The 15,113-nt window shown below is 45.3% G+C and overlaps 1 protein-coding gene and 1 non-coding gene across 5 annotated transcripts in view; one reads left to right on the top strand and one right to left on the bottom strand.

Annotated features, from left to right (window-relative positions):
• SNX29 (sorting nexin 29) overlaps positions 1-15,113 on the bottom strand; it is a 593,890-nt gene that overhangs the window by 265,232 nt on the left and 313,545 nt on the right. The window lies entirely within an intron of this gene.
• On the top strand, positions 11,618-11,744 carry LOC112437484 (small nucleolar RNA ACA64). Its single transcript, XR_003026085.1, has one exon. It is a non-coding gene; the product is annotated as a small nucleolar RNA ACA64 (small nucleolar RNA).

Below are 15,113 nucleotides of genomic sequence, written 5' to 3'. Positions count from 1 at the left end.
CATTTCCCCGACTCATTCCCTCCTTCCTACATGCAACAGGCTTAAGAGTCTTCTAGCACTTTTCGATATAACAGACAGCTTACATAATCACACTTGCAGCCACTGGGACTTGCAGGCAGGCGTTCTTGTTTCTTTTGCTCATTAGATAAATAAATCCTTACATGTTGTCAAGACTCTCCAGCTGAGAAACTGATGGACTCGTGTTTAATTTGTACCCATCTAGAAATACCATTTATGTGTAAATAGCAGGAGAAAATATTACACAGGCATTGCAAGAGTCTGCCTTATACCTTAGAAGTCGAGGATTTTTTCTGTCTTGTTTCCTGTTTATCCCTGGCACTCGAAGCCGTGACTAGCACACGGAAGGCACTCCGGAGGTATTTGCACAACAAGTTGACAAACATGAAGGAGGGATGACGATGGCACCCACCTGGCATGAGTGACCTGAGGATTAATGACAGTATCTGCAGAAGGCCCCAGAAGTGCCAGGCTACAGCAACAATCCAGCATATGGCCGCTACTAAAAGGTTGATCCCTGCAGAAGGGATAACATGCCACCCAAAGCCTGGATGAAATCCGTAAATACTCCACACCCCATGAGGGAAACATTCACATTACTGAACAATCAGAATGATACACAGTAGAGGCTGTGGGACCCAGAAGCCACCATGAGCAGGTGATTCTGTGGAATGCCACCTGGTGGGGAGAGATGAGCAGTAGGCATAGATGTGCCTGCCTGCCGGGTGTCAGCACCACCAGCGAGGTGCCATCTCTGCTGTCAGTTGGGGAAAAACCCTCAGAGCAGAGACCATGCATCACCTTCAGCAGTGAGCCCTCGCAGGCTGTAGGCTACTGTTACACTGGGAGGCCAGAGCTGAGGTAGACCCTGTCTGTGCATCTCTCCCATATGAGCACCATGAAGGCAGAATGAGGGATGGGTTCAGTGGCTAACACAGCACTCTGTCTACACCAAACGTTCTTTGTCCTGAAGACAACTCAAACAGACCCTGATTGCAGAGGAAGCCCACCTCTTCTCTCCCATCTCTTGGTGGGCCAGGAGTTCAGAAGGTCAGGGTCATTGGGGAAGTGAACGTCACCATGAGAGGATCTCGGGGTAGCAGGACTTTGCTGACCGATGGAGGTGTGTTTTGCCATTGATGGCTACATTGGTGCCTACCAGCCAAGGCCGAGCCTAGCAAAGGCATCTAGGCCTTGACCACTGTGCAGACAGGCAGGCCCTCAAGACAGATTCTCCACGCCATTCCAGGCTTCGGCAAATCCAAGACCATTCATGACCCTGCGTAGCCTCTACATTCTACTGCTGACAACTTCTCCCCTCTTCTTGGCCTAGGCATTAAGCAGGCAAATGTTTGACACCTATTAAGCTTCCCAACTCTGTCCAGACACAGAATAAAGTGGGGACAAAATTGTACCCAGACCAGCCCTGCGTGAAAGCATCCATACCCCATTCAACATTCACAAATGTGAGAATTCCACACGCCTGGCACTGTCCTCATGATGTTAGTGACATCACCTCATTTAATGACAGGAACTGCATTTCTCATTTTATACTGGAGGACACAGTTCTCTCTGTGGCCTTAACAACCGCACTCACCATCTATCCCACAACCTCCCTCGGCCAGGCACCTGCATGTAAAACCATTCATCCTCGTGATCATATGCAGATGGCATCACCATGCCATGTGAGCGAGGAGAAAATGTAGACCAAGAGTGGTTAAGAGTACACAGAATTTCAACTCAACTCTTTCGATATCAAAGCCATTCCAGTTGACAGAGCACTATTCTGAAATCCATTGCTAAAATAAAATAGCCTGTTCACAAACTGTTTAAGAAGAGGGAAACGGAGGTTCAGAGGAGAGGGGCCCAATTCAGGGAACTCCCCTCCCTTGTAAGGCCCATACGAAGCATCTACTCCGGGTCCCTCCAGAGGATGACTCTACTTCCCTCACACCCTTTCCCTGCACGAGGGGGTGCAGGCAGCCCTGAAGCTTGTGTTCCTGCGATCACCGAAGCCCTCTCTTATGGCAAACCCTTGAAGAGCAGTCACTCTACCCACCTCCCCAAAAGACAAAGATTCTGCCCAAACTAGGGGCTGGCCACCAGGGAGTTACATAGGACAGCTCGGCTGACAAGGTTGTCCTTTGCTATCGGATCCCTAGTAACTTTTCTGAAGAATTTCTAAAGTGCTGGGGAAGCAATATTGAATATTATCCCCAAAGACCATGCCGCTGCAGCAGGAGTGCTGCCATCAGCAGGGGCCTAACTCAGTGTAATCATCATTAAACTTGAAAGTTGCCTTCAATTTCCGCTGGAGGGAATGTAGTTACAAAGACAGCGAAACACGTATTCAAAGGCATTTACACGCTCAGCCCTGGCCAGGAAAGGACAAAGATTTCAAAGGCTCTGTAATATGCTAATTCTCCAGCCAAAGATTCTATTTCAACAAACTACAAAATGAATTAAATGTCTGTTTAATTCATTTTAAACAGACCTCGTTTTATACTGGAGGACATGGTTCTCTCTGTGGCCTTAACAACCTGACTCACCGTCTGTCCCACACCCTCCCTCGGCCAGGCACCTGCATGTAAAACCATTCGTCCTCATGACCATATGCAGTTGGCATCACCATGCCGTGTGAGTGAGGAGAAAATGTAGACCCACAGTGGTTAAGAGTACACAGAATTTCGATGCAACTCTTTCTATATCAAAGCCATTCCAGTTGACAGAGCACTATTCTGAAATCCATTGCTAAAATAAAATAGTCTGTTCACAAACTGTTTAAGAAGAGGGAAATGGAGGTTCAGAGGAGAGGGCCCCTCATATGATCACGAGGATGAATGGTTTTACATGCAGGTGCCTGGCTGAGGGAGGGTGTGGGACAGATGGTGAGTCAGGTTGTTAAGGCCACAGAGAGAACCGTGTCCTCCAGTATAAAACGAGGACTATTTAAAATGAATTAAACAGACATTCAATTCATTTTGCAGTTTGTTGAAATAGAATCTTTGGCTGGAGAATTGGCATATTACAGAGCCTTTTAAATCCGAACAGGTTACAGCTCGTCGGTACTCCACCCTGATGTACAGAAAAGGACAAGGGCTTTGACCAAATTCTAAGTGGAAACACAGTCTTTCCATATTTAAAGCCCAGAGAATTATAATTAAAAACTGTAATTAGGAATGGCACCATTCAGAAGTTTTCGGAGTCTGGATACACAACGCCCAGGCATCTAGGTGCAAAATTTAAGGAGGTGGCAAAAAGCTCAGCAATCATGATAAATAATATTTCCATGCAATGTTTTGAAATATGAAAATTAATGCCAAAAAAATAAATCTATGGAGAACAAAATAGCAAAATTTTAAATCAGGCATGAGGACAGGCTCGGGACCACTGATTTTTCCTCTGGCCTATGGCTCCACACTCCTGCTCCTTCTGAAGATGGTCAAGTGTGCCCAGAAAAGTGAAGGGACCTGCCAGTGTCACAGTCACTGGCAGCTAAAATGCCTAGGGCTTGACGCCCTCGGCGCTGTGCTCTTTGGTCCCTGTCACCTTGGGCAGGGATTACTGCCTTAGCCTTGCCCTGCTCCAGTCCTGATACCACTCCGTGGCTGGGGGGCATCTTCGCAACACCTGAGTCTAACCTTGTCACACCTCTGCCAAGACTTGTCAGGTGGCCTCTCCTTTCTCACACTCATCAGCTATGAAAGCATGTATGAACTGCTCATATGAGGGGCTCAAAAGACCTATATATACACAGACTGCATGCACAGACTCGAAATTCTAGTTCCCACAGATTTCAAATCATTAGAAAGCCGAAATAACCAGATTTTTATAGTGTCACACTATGATAATTGATGTTCCTAATTACAGCCTTGAGGCACAGCACGCTCTTTAACTGCCTTCTAAATTATCGAAGATCAAATTATGTTCACTTGCATTTTAGCATTAAGTGTATTTTAATTATATTCTCATTCTTGGAAAATTAGTAACATGCACAGCTGAAATAGATGATCAAGGCAGCTTTGTGAATAAAACATTCTGAATAAAGCTCAGCTTTCCAGAATGTTCTTGTAAAATCATATTCTGCCATCATGCTAGGTAAATGAGATTTTATAGTTCATATCCTCTCTTTTTAAACAAATATGGCCACTTATATAAACAAGTGAATTATGGAGTAATATTCTTAAGTGAGGAAATAAAATAGGAGGAGAAGCAAGAAAATAAGTGAAGCTGGCCAGGTGTGGTGGCTCACACCTGTAATCCCAACACTTTGGGAGGCCAAGGCAGGTGGATCACTTGAGGTCAGGCGTTCAAGACCAGCCTGGCCAACATGGTGAAACCCCATCTCTATTCAAAGACATTTACACGTTCAGCCCTGGCCAGAAAAGGACAAAGATTTCAAAGCCTCTGTAATATGCTAATTCTCCAGCCAAAGATTCTATTTCAACAAACTGCAAAATGAATTAAATGTCTGTTTTAAATCTCAACAGCAGACATGGTGGCGTGCACCTGTAGTCCCAGCTACTCAGGAGGCTAAGGCAGGAGAATCGCTTGAACCTGGGAGGCAGAGGCTGCAGTGAGCCGAGATCTCGCCATTGCACTCCAGCCTGGGAGTGCAACAACAAAAAAAAGCCAACAGTAAGTTCCGAAACAAAAACCACATGCCACAAGGTCTCCACTTTTGCTAAAGATGAGCTCACATTTCTGTCAAGCTTCTTAGAAGTCAAGGCAAAAAAAAAAAAAAAAAAAAAACAGTGATAGGATTCACAGCCTCCAAAAGATCTGACCACTTGGTCAAGGGACTCATTCCTGCTACTTAGGCCTGGGAAAAATTTCTCTCAGGTAGAAATCATTCTTATTACACACGATATGCATAGGCAACAACTGCCCTACCAATGTGTTAACAGAAAACACTATGACCATTTTCAACAGGCTGTATCCCCTAACATCCCAGGGCCAGATGTCCAAACCTCAAATGCCACTGAAAATGGGCAAGATAGGCTCAGCTGGGGGAATAGGAGGGAGAGTACAGCTAAGTACTGTGATAAACCAGAAGGTGCACGTCATTCTCAAGGATTCAACTGTGACTCCGCCCAGCGAACCGCTGCTATGTGGAAATCATCAGCCCAATGCTTCCAGAACATCTAATTTTTTAAATTACAAAACACTTCAAGCATGCAAGAGAATAACTAATGCATATCTACATATAGGAAATGAGGAACCATAACAAGACATATACCTGTGTATCACCTTAAGGTACAGAACCTCTGGAACTTTTGAGAACCTCTCTCCAATGTTGGCCCTCTCCCATGATCACAACCCTAATTTTTATGGTTACCATGCCCTTGCCTTTCCGTATAGCTTCCCACAAGTGTGAATTCTTAACCTACCTCCTGTTCCATTCTACACTTTTCTCATGTTCTTACGAATGTATTTGGCTGTAACTCGCTTTCTTCGAGCCACACAATTTTCATTAGATCCATCCAAACTGATGTGCACAGCTGAGGTTCATCCATTTTCCTTGCTGTGTTGATTTCTATGCTGTAACACACTTTTTAAAAATCGACTCTCTTATCGATGGATATCTAAGTTGTGTGGAATGTTTTGCCATCGTGAGCGATGCTGCGAACATGGCTGTGTTTCTCCTGGTGCTCGTGGGCAAGTGTTTCACTAGGGTGGGGCTAAAATTCATCTATGTTTTAATACTGGTCAAACTAATTATTTTTTTAAAAAACAAAAGCAACTATGTGGACCAACTCCATACCTCTATCGACTGCCAGTCTACAGCCTGCAACAGACGGACAGCTTCACGGTAAATTGCAAAAGAAGATTCTCTGAGCAGTAAAATGGTTCGGGCTGCATTTGTTTCTGCCTTTTATCTAGCTTACTTCAAGAACAAAAGGGTCTCACATAGCCAGATCACATGACCTTTGGGCAGGTGTTTATAAACATCATTTCTTGAAAATTATCTTTAAAACTTTTGAACGGTGACAAGCTTGGGCTTATCCTCACTAACACGAGCCCAGAAGCTCCTCAAGAGCCAAGATTGATCCTCTTAAACTAGAAGCGCTTTTAGAAAATGTGCACTGATGAGATTTCTTTTAAAATGCATTCACCCTAACAGTGTGGCCCCAAGTCACTCCACGGCGTTTTATAAAAGGTATTACCTAGCAGGAAGTTTCCAAAGTGACAGAACAGGAGAAACTATGGTCTGAATGTTTGTGTTCCCTCAAAAGCGCATTGAAATTCTAACCCCCAAGGTAATGTATTAGAAGAGCAGGGCCTTTGGGAGGCGCTTAGGTCATGAGGGCAGAGCCCTCACGAATGGGATTTATGCCCTTATAAAAAAGGCCCCAGAGACCCCTTGTCCTTCCACGATGTGAGAACATGGCAAGAACATGCCCTCTATGAACCACAAAGTGGGCCCTCACCAGACCCCACATCTGCCTTGACCTTGGCCTTCAGAACTGTGAGAAATACATTTTTGTTGTTTATAAGTTTCTCAGTTTATGGTATTTTGTTAAAATAGCCTGAACACACTAAGACAGTAGATAACACAATCAATAATGATAAACAGAAAATTACAGCGTCAGTGCAAAAAACATAGAAGTGTGCCTGCTGTAACTGTAGAAACTGACTTTTACTTTTTGGAAATCAGTTTCATAAAGTTTGACGGAACGTGGCCACAGCCATTTGCTTATATTCATCTGTTTCCACGCCGCTTTGACGGAGGTGAATAGTTACGACGTCCATCCCACCAACACATCCACCCTCTGGCCCTTTACAAAAGAGGTTTTCCCATCTCTGTCTTAGATCACTGGGTCACACACACATTCTAGATTCTGATAAAGAAAGGACCGTAGGCACTGGTTCATTTCCTTCATTGTGAATTGAGACAGAACCGGATTCTAAGTAATTATCTTTCTTTTGTATATAACTGAAATTTACCTTCAGGATCAATCTTCTTTAAACATGGTACAAGGGATGAGGACCAGCAGCCGCAATGTTAGCTAAGGAGGAAAGTGATAGTGTGACTATCAAGTGTATTCGGGATGATGCCTGTAAAAGAGCTTCGACTCTGAGAAGGATTAAAATCTTTCTTTCTCTGTCCATAGGGCGAGGCAAACCGCAACTAGAGTCCTCTCAGAGAAACACCAGAATGTTAATGTCACAGTCTTTTAGTGCCTATCTCATGCAGAGTCCATCCTCCGAGCCAGGATTCAAAGGGAAGCAAGGTAAGCTTGATCCCTGCCTTCCTGGAAGTTACACTCTAGCGGGGAGATGGGCCATAAAGAGCCAACAACGACGTAAACGAGAAGACTGGGGATCCTGATATTTCAATCAGGAAAATAAAACTGGGCAATACAATGGATTAGTCAGACGGAAGGCATCATTGGATCAGACTGGACTGCCAGGGAAGGCCTCACTGAGGCGGTGACACTGAATGGAGACTGGGAGGACACGAAGCCAGCCATGTGGAGATTTGGGGGAGAGGGAGTATAGGAAACACAAGACCCTGGAGGGTGGAGTGACCCTGGCCCTTCCTAGGGGCAGGCTGAGGGGGCTGGAGAGTAGAACGAGGAGTGTGGTGACAGGTGAGGCAGGAGATGTGGGCACACGCCAGAGCATGGGCGGATTTGGAATCAGCTTGCAGAGTACGGGAAGGAGTCTACTGGTAGCACTCCCGGCAAGAGAAAATGGCAAGTTAGATTTGTGGTAGCAACACAGATAGAAAACAATGGTTGGCTTTATGAGATATTTTAGAAGGGACTGTAACTCATTGAGTGACTAGATGTAGACAGTGAGGGAAAGAGAGAAATCAAGGATGACTCAGGCTGTTTAACTTGATTAGCTAGCTGAATGGAAAGTGGTGCCATTTAGGAAGATGGAGAAAACCGCAGCCGCACAAGTCAGGAGGAACAGAGTTCTGCACTGGCCTTATTCAGTGTGAGATGCCTTTAAACCAGTGGTCCTCAAAGGAGGGTATTTTTGCTTCCAAGGGCAGAGTACGGAATGTCGAGAGACATTTTTGGTGATCACAACTGGGATAGGGAGATGTCACCAGCATCTAGTAGGTAAGGCTAGTGGGGCAATGTCACTAAACACCCTGCAACATGCGGAACAGCCTCCCACAGCAAAGAGCTACGCAGTCCAAAATGTCATCAAGGCTGAGTTTGAGAAACCCTACTTTAGACAATCCACGGAGATGTCACGAAGGCCGCTGGAGCAACGTGTGCCTGGAACTCAAAGAGAAGTCAGGGTTACAAGTATGCATCTGGTTTTTCTCAACAGCTTGTTTTTCTTGTGTTGCTATTCTCTCATCATTCTTTTTTTAGCTGCTCTGCTGGGGAAAAGCAGTTACATAGGAATTAAAAAGGGACTGAGGTTAACAGATCTAAGTAAAAACTGTCAAAACTATTAAGTCGTTCATAAACACTAAGGCAAAACACAATGCCAAACAATGGAAGATAAAAAGACAGTAAAATATACAGAGTAAAATATACAGCTTGGAGAAACCACCAAGCTGATCACTGATGATCGATGCTATCAGAGCGCTGTCTCCAAGGCATTATGGGGACAGGAAGGAAAATGTGATCAACTCTGCCTTGGTTGGAGAAAGTGGTGGAAGACAGGAGGCAAAAAAGGGTTCTTTTCATTCATATTAGAGAAATGCAAATTAAAACTACATGGAGATTACGTTACTTGGCTACCAGATTAGCAAAACCTCATAAGAAACTGTATTTATCCCGGCCAGCTGCAGGGGCTCACACGTGTAACCTCAGCACTTTGGGAGGCCGAGGCAGGCAGATCACCTGAGGTCAGGAGTTCAAGACCAGCCTGGCCAACATGGCGCAGCCCTGTCTCTACTAAAAATACAAAAAATTAGCCAGGCGTGGTGGCAGGCACCTGTGGTCCCAGCTACTCAGGAGACTGAGGCAGGAGAATCGCTTGACCCAGGGAGGTGGAGGTTGCAGTGAGCCAAGATTGCGCGACTGCACTCCAGCCTGCGTGACAGAGCAAGACTCGATCTCAAAGAAAAAAAAAAAGAAATTTTATTTATGCCATTCAGAGATTTCTAGTGTAAGAAAAAAGATACAAATATTAAATCAAGGTAGTTAAGTAAAAAAAAAAAAAAAACATAATTCGAAATTTGAATTAGAAGTATCTATGGATCATAATATATAGTCTACTAAAAAAGAAGGGATGGGGTGGGGGAAAGGGAGGGAAGAGGCAGGTGGGGAAGAAGAAAGGGAAAGATTTTCTAGCTCTGAACACTGAAAAGGCCTAGAAATAATAGCCAACCCAGTAGCAACGAGCACTCCCCACTACCTAGATTATGCTGTATAAATACCTTTTCCCAGTCAAAGAGCCAGGGCCCCCTGGAGGAACAGGTGTTTCCAGGTCTGGGGCATGAAGTACAAGAAGGGCCTAGAACACCTCAGCTTCCTTGCTTTGATGTCCAGTGTAATGGCAAAAACTACTCTTGAGGACTCAGGAATCAAACTAAACACCGTCCATGGGCTGAAGATAGGACAACTTGAATATCACAAAGAAAAATTACTGTGATGAACTGGAAAACATCAAATAGGCTTAAATACATAAATTTGTAATTTTTTTTTTTTTTGAGACGGAGTCTCACTGTGTCACCCAGGCTGGAGTACAGTAGCATGATCTCAGCTCACTGCAACCTCCGTCTCCTGGGTGCCAGCGATTCTCCTGCCTCAGCCTCCTCAGTAGCTGAGATTACAAGCATGTGCCACCATACCCAACTAACTTTTCTATTTTTAGTAGAGATAGGGTCTCGCCATGTTGGCCAGGCTGGTCTCGAACTCCTGACCTCAAGTGATTCACCCACCTTGACCTCCCAAAGGGCTGGGATTACAGGCATGAGCCACCGTGCCCGGCCCAATTTTTTTTTTTTTAAAAGACTCATTGGTCCTCTCTGGAGGAGGGAAAGGAACCAACTCATTATTATGAAAATGGATAAATAAAAGAATCAAAGCCTTGGTTCCTCTGGCTTCCTCACTGCATTATGATAAGGTTAATGTAGGTAACAACTGGTAATGCCATCAGGCACACAGGAATCACGCCACACGTGAAAGCAACTGTAACTGTTGTCACTATACCCACATCGTCACCCCTGGGCCCCTGGGGACACCCACATCTAACCTTCCTTGGCCGGTGAGAGACAGCAAGGGTCCTCCCAGCCATGGGAGGCAGCAGAGGATGCCTGGCCTATTCTAGAGAGGAAAGTAAGAGAGTATTTTCTGTCTCTCATTGGCAGGAAAATCTAAAAACACACAACATGCATATATATTTAAGGGCCAGACATTCTTCTAAATGTTAGACACATGTTAACTTATTCTTCACAGTAACACTAGGAGGTAGGAACTATTACCATTCCCATTTTACAGATGAGAAAACTGAGGCTCAGAGAGGTTAATAACTTTCTCATGATCATAGACTTGTTCATGGCAAGGAAAGGTATAATCTGCACAGGCTTGTTCAAGATTCTGCAAAGTATGAAACCTTGAAGAAGGTGATAAACATCAGCCCTGCAGAAAACCATCCAGGGGATGAGGAGTCTAAGGAAATTATCTGTGTTATCATTTTTGTCACTGTCATCATCATCATACCAGTTATTCATTGCATTATGAATTGCATTGCTCAGTTATTCACTGAGCATTGAATTGATCATTCCACATCAATTATGCCATGACTGAAGTGCTATTATTATTTCTTTTCTTTCTGAAACAGAGTCTCGCTCTGTTGCCCAGGCTGGAGTGCAGTGGCACAATCACAGCTCACTGCAACCTCCAATTCCTGGGTTCAAGCAATTCTCCTGCCTCAGCCTCCCAAGTAGCTGGGATCGCAGACGCACACCACCATGCCAAGCTATTTTTTGTATTTTTAGTAGAGACAGGCTTTTGCCATGTTGGCCAGGCTGTTCTTGAACTCTTGGCCTCAAGTGATCTGCCCACCTGGGCCTCCTAAAGTGCTGAGATTACAGGTATGAGCCACAGCGCCTGGCCCATAAGTGCTATTATTGTTCCACTTCCTGGAGGGGAAAAGTGAGGTTCAGCAAAGCTGGGAAGGTTTCGACAGTTGTTCAGTGAGACACAGGTGGAGCCAGACGTGGAAGCCAGGCAACGATATTCCGCAGCTCACGTTTCCCCCAGCTTTACTGAGGTACGAATGACAAATAAAAATGGAATATATTGGAGATGTACAGAGAAATGATCTGAAGTATGTGTACACTGTGTTATGACGAATGCAATTAAATTAACACATCCATCACCACCCACGGTTATCATTTTTTAACTCTGTGATCTTTATAACACAACAGGGGGTGCTGAGGACACCTCAGATCTCTCTTAGCAAATTTCAAGTAGGAGAGGCCAGGAGAAGGGAAGGAAGCCAGGGATGCGGAGGAGGAGAGAAGTGAACACACACACCGAGGAAAAGAGCTTTGGCTTGGGGGCAGTCATTATTTCTGTGTAGAACAACACAAAACAAACCAATAAACAAAAAAACAAAATCATAAAGACCATTTTTCCAGCCCAGATTTTGACATTAAGAAGTGGTACATCCTACTGGCATTACTTGAAAATCACCCCCAGGCTTTGGCCATGGCTGCAGGTGAGATTCAATGCCCAGAGCCTCCAGGGCCTCAGCTCACCGCACACTGCCCCGTGTGTGGTGGTGAAACCCAGACCCCAACAGGTGCCGTGGCCTCCGCCCCAGTGCAGCTGCTGGTGTGGTCTGCCCTTGTCTCCAGCCTCCGACCCCTAACCCTGTCTTCTTTCTGCAGCGGGGGGAAAAAAGTGGTATATCCTAGAGGAGTGGTTCTCAACCAGCAGGGATTTTGATCCCAGAGACATGTGGCCATGTCTGGAGACATTTGTGATTATCACAGTTGTGGGGAAGGGGGTGCCACCAGCATCTAGCGGGCAGCAGCCAGGCATGCCGTGAAACATCCTACTACACACAGGACGGCCCCCATGACAAAGGATTATGTGGTCCAAAATGTCAATAGTGTTGGGGTTGAGAACCCTGGCATAGAGCAAGTCACCTGACCTAGGTGGGCCTCGCTTTAGTCCTTTGTTAAGTGGCGATAACCATGTTTACCCTTCATTAAAGTGTTTATGAGCAGTAAATATATCTACTGCCTGGCCCACGACTGGCACTCAAAACAGCAGCTGATACTAATGGTATAACCATCCCTGTCAGCATCACCACCATCACTAAGTAGGAGAAGTACCTGCATTAGGGATTGGCACAATGTGACCTGCTGGCCCCCTGCCTGTTTTGGTAAATAAAGTTTTATTGGCACACAACCATGTTTACAAATTGTCTTGGGCTGTTTCAGTGCTCCAATGGCAGGGGACCACATGGCCCACAACACCAAAAGATTTTACCATTCATCCCTTTATATAAAAAAGTCTGCTGGCCTAGTAATGATCAAGACATGTGAAGTGCTACACCAAAAACAAATTGTTATAATTCTGATGTGTCAAAAAAAATTGTAGGAAATTTCTTTCTTCTCCCCATATGTAAGAGCCATGGGCACAAACTTACAGGTGGAGAGCATTCTAATTGCTGAAAGCCAATTTTATCCACTCGATTTTATCACTTTTCATCAAAATTGACCACCACTTTGCTTTAAAATATATGCCATCACAGCAGTTCAAACCTCTAACACCAGGAAGGCGGTCATTATGATATTTACAGAGAAACTGAGATCTCTTATCTCCCTCTCCTCCCGAGCCAGAGCACAGGAAGGGGAGAATTTTCCATTAACTTTAAAAGCTTTTTACCACCGAAGGAAGAAAAATTTTTCAGGAGGACAAAAAGATAATATGTTAGCATTTAAATCTAGTTTTCTTCACAAAGGGAAAATGATTTCTACATATTACATAGTAGGAACTGGGTTGTTACCACAGAACGTATTTCATTTTGAGAAGAAGAGCTGTTTAAAAGACTCATTTTTGGAAACGTTAATCTCAGGCACCTGGAGATGAAAGCGCAGGGCGCAGAAGTTGGTCTTTGTCAAAAGACAGTTTTCAAGTTTTTATAAGACTCATCTCCCTTCTCTACCTTAAAAATGGATTTAAAAAAAAAATCTACTTGAAGGGAGTGAGGAAAAAAAAAAGAACCCAATTTCAATATCCTTTGCTAAAGAAATAGTCTTTGCTCAAAGCAGGGCAGAGAGTTGCCTGTGTGACCCAGAGAAATAAGTGAATTGAAACTTTTCTAAAGTACTTGTCACTGTAAAAGAGTTGCTGAGAGCTTGCCCTGGCAAAGCTGAGTTTTCGGTACTGAAAATGGAACCTGTGAGTCACTCCAAGGAAGCCCGAGGAAACAGGGTATATTCAGCTCTCTGCTCCACCGGTTCCAGAGGTAAAATGTACCTTCGTCAACGGAAGCTGCAGAAAAAGCAGGATACTGATGGGAAAAAATTAGCCACAAAGGAAGTTGTGAGAGTTGTTTTCTCAAAAACAAAACTAAGAAAGTGGTGGGCGACTTGGCAAGAAAAAGTCCTTGGGTTCGTAGGAAGAGAAGGAATGTTCAGGGATTCTGGCAACTTCTCCTGGGAGGCTGGCTTCACTGCCCCATGGTGGGGTGTGCGTATCCTTAAAGGGAACCGGTGACCCCACTGCCTGTCATCCTAGGAAAGTCAACCCTGGGACGAGTAGAAGTGGAGAAGCAAGGACATGGGAAGGGATATGGTTTAGGTGTGCCCCGGCCCAAATCTCATCTTGACTTGTAGCTCCCATAATTCCCATGTGTTGTGGGAAGAACCAGTGGGGGCATAATTGAATCACTGGGGCAGTTTCCCCCATACTGTTCTTGTGGTAGAGAATAAGTCTCACGAGATCTGTTGGTTTTATAGGGAGAAATCCCTTTCACTTGGTTCTCATTCTCTCTTTGCCTGACGCCATGTAAGACGTGTCTTTCACCTTCTGCCATGATTGTGAGGCCTCCCCAGCCACGTAAAACTGTGACTCCATTAAGCCTTTTTTTTTTTTTTAAATAAATTACCCAGTCTCAGATATGTCTTTATCAGCAGCGTGAAAACAGGCTAATACAGGAAGGGACAGTCATCTCTTCCCGGGAGCTCCAGCTGTGTTAGGCCTGAACACAAAGGCCCAGAGAGGTCCAGGGCAGCTCTAGTTCTCAGCCAAGCGACAGACAGCCAGTAGGGAGGCAAGGAGCCAGCCTGGGGACATAGGCAGGTCTGAGCTGTTACCGAAAGGACCTAAACCTACCCAGAGAGGAACTGTGCTCCCCGCTGAGCATAGGCAAAGGGAAGGGAGGCGGGACCAGCTAACAGGGAACCGTGATGGCGGCAGCATGAGCCCACAGCCACCCAGAATGCTACAGACAGACAGCAGAGGGAGGCGGGTGACTATGGACTTCCCAGGCCTGGGAGTAGACAGGGTGAGTCTTTAGAAACCAAGAAGACTCATTCTCCCTGAGTAAGCATGCCGGGCCATTCTCAGCCCATCGGAGGGAGGAACGAGAGAAGATGTCCAGTGACCCTGTGCATGACAGGGCTGAGGGCTGTTCCACTGAAAGTGACACTGTCTGTCCCCAAAAGAGGCAAATGAGACAAGAAGGATCCCCATCACAGCAGGCACCTCACCCAAGAGATGAGGGGTGACAGGAGCCATGCATACAACTCCCTACTTGATCTATAAATGCTACACATTGGAAATGATGATTCCCAGGCCATAGACGCAGACATCTGAGGCTCACAGAGGTCAGGTGACGGGGCCCAGGCATGTGCCTAGAGCTAGGATTTCGATTCTCACATTCTGACCAGCAGTGGGGACTGACCGTCATCTCCTGGTGTTTGGATTCAAAGTTCTCCTCCCCGGAGAGTGGCTGTGAGCTTCAGGTCTGGAATCTGAGCACCTACATGACCCTGACCATCAGTAAGCACACCACACCTCAGTTTCCTCCTCTGTATAGCGAGGATGAGAGTAATACCGCCACACAGAGTAGCTATAAGGATCACACGAGATAAATAAAGTGCTTAGGAATATGCCTGGCACCGTGTAAGCACTGAATGAATGCAAGCTTGCCAGCCT

Source organism: Pan paniscus, chromosome 18 (genome assembly GCF_029289425.2).
Source record: "Pan paniscus chromosome 18, NHGRI_mPanPan1-v2.0_pri, whole genome shotgun sequence".
NCBI lineage: Eukaryota > Metazoa > Chordata > Mammalia > Primates > Hominidae > Pan > Pan paniscus.
This window is presented reverse-complemented; position numbering and strand designations above follow the sequence as displayed.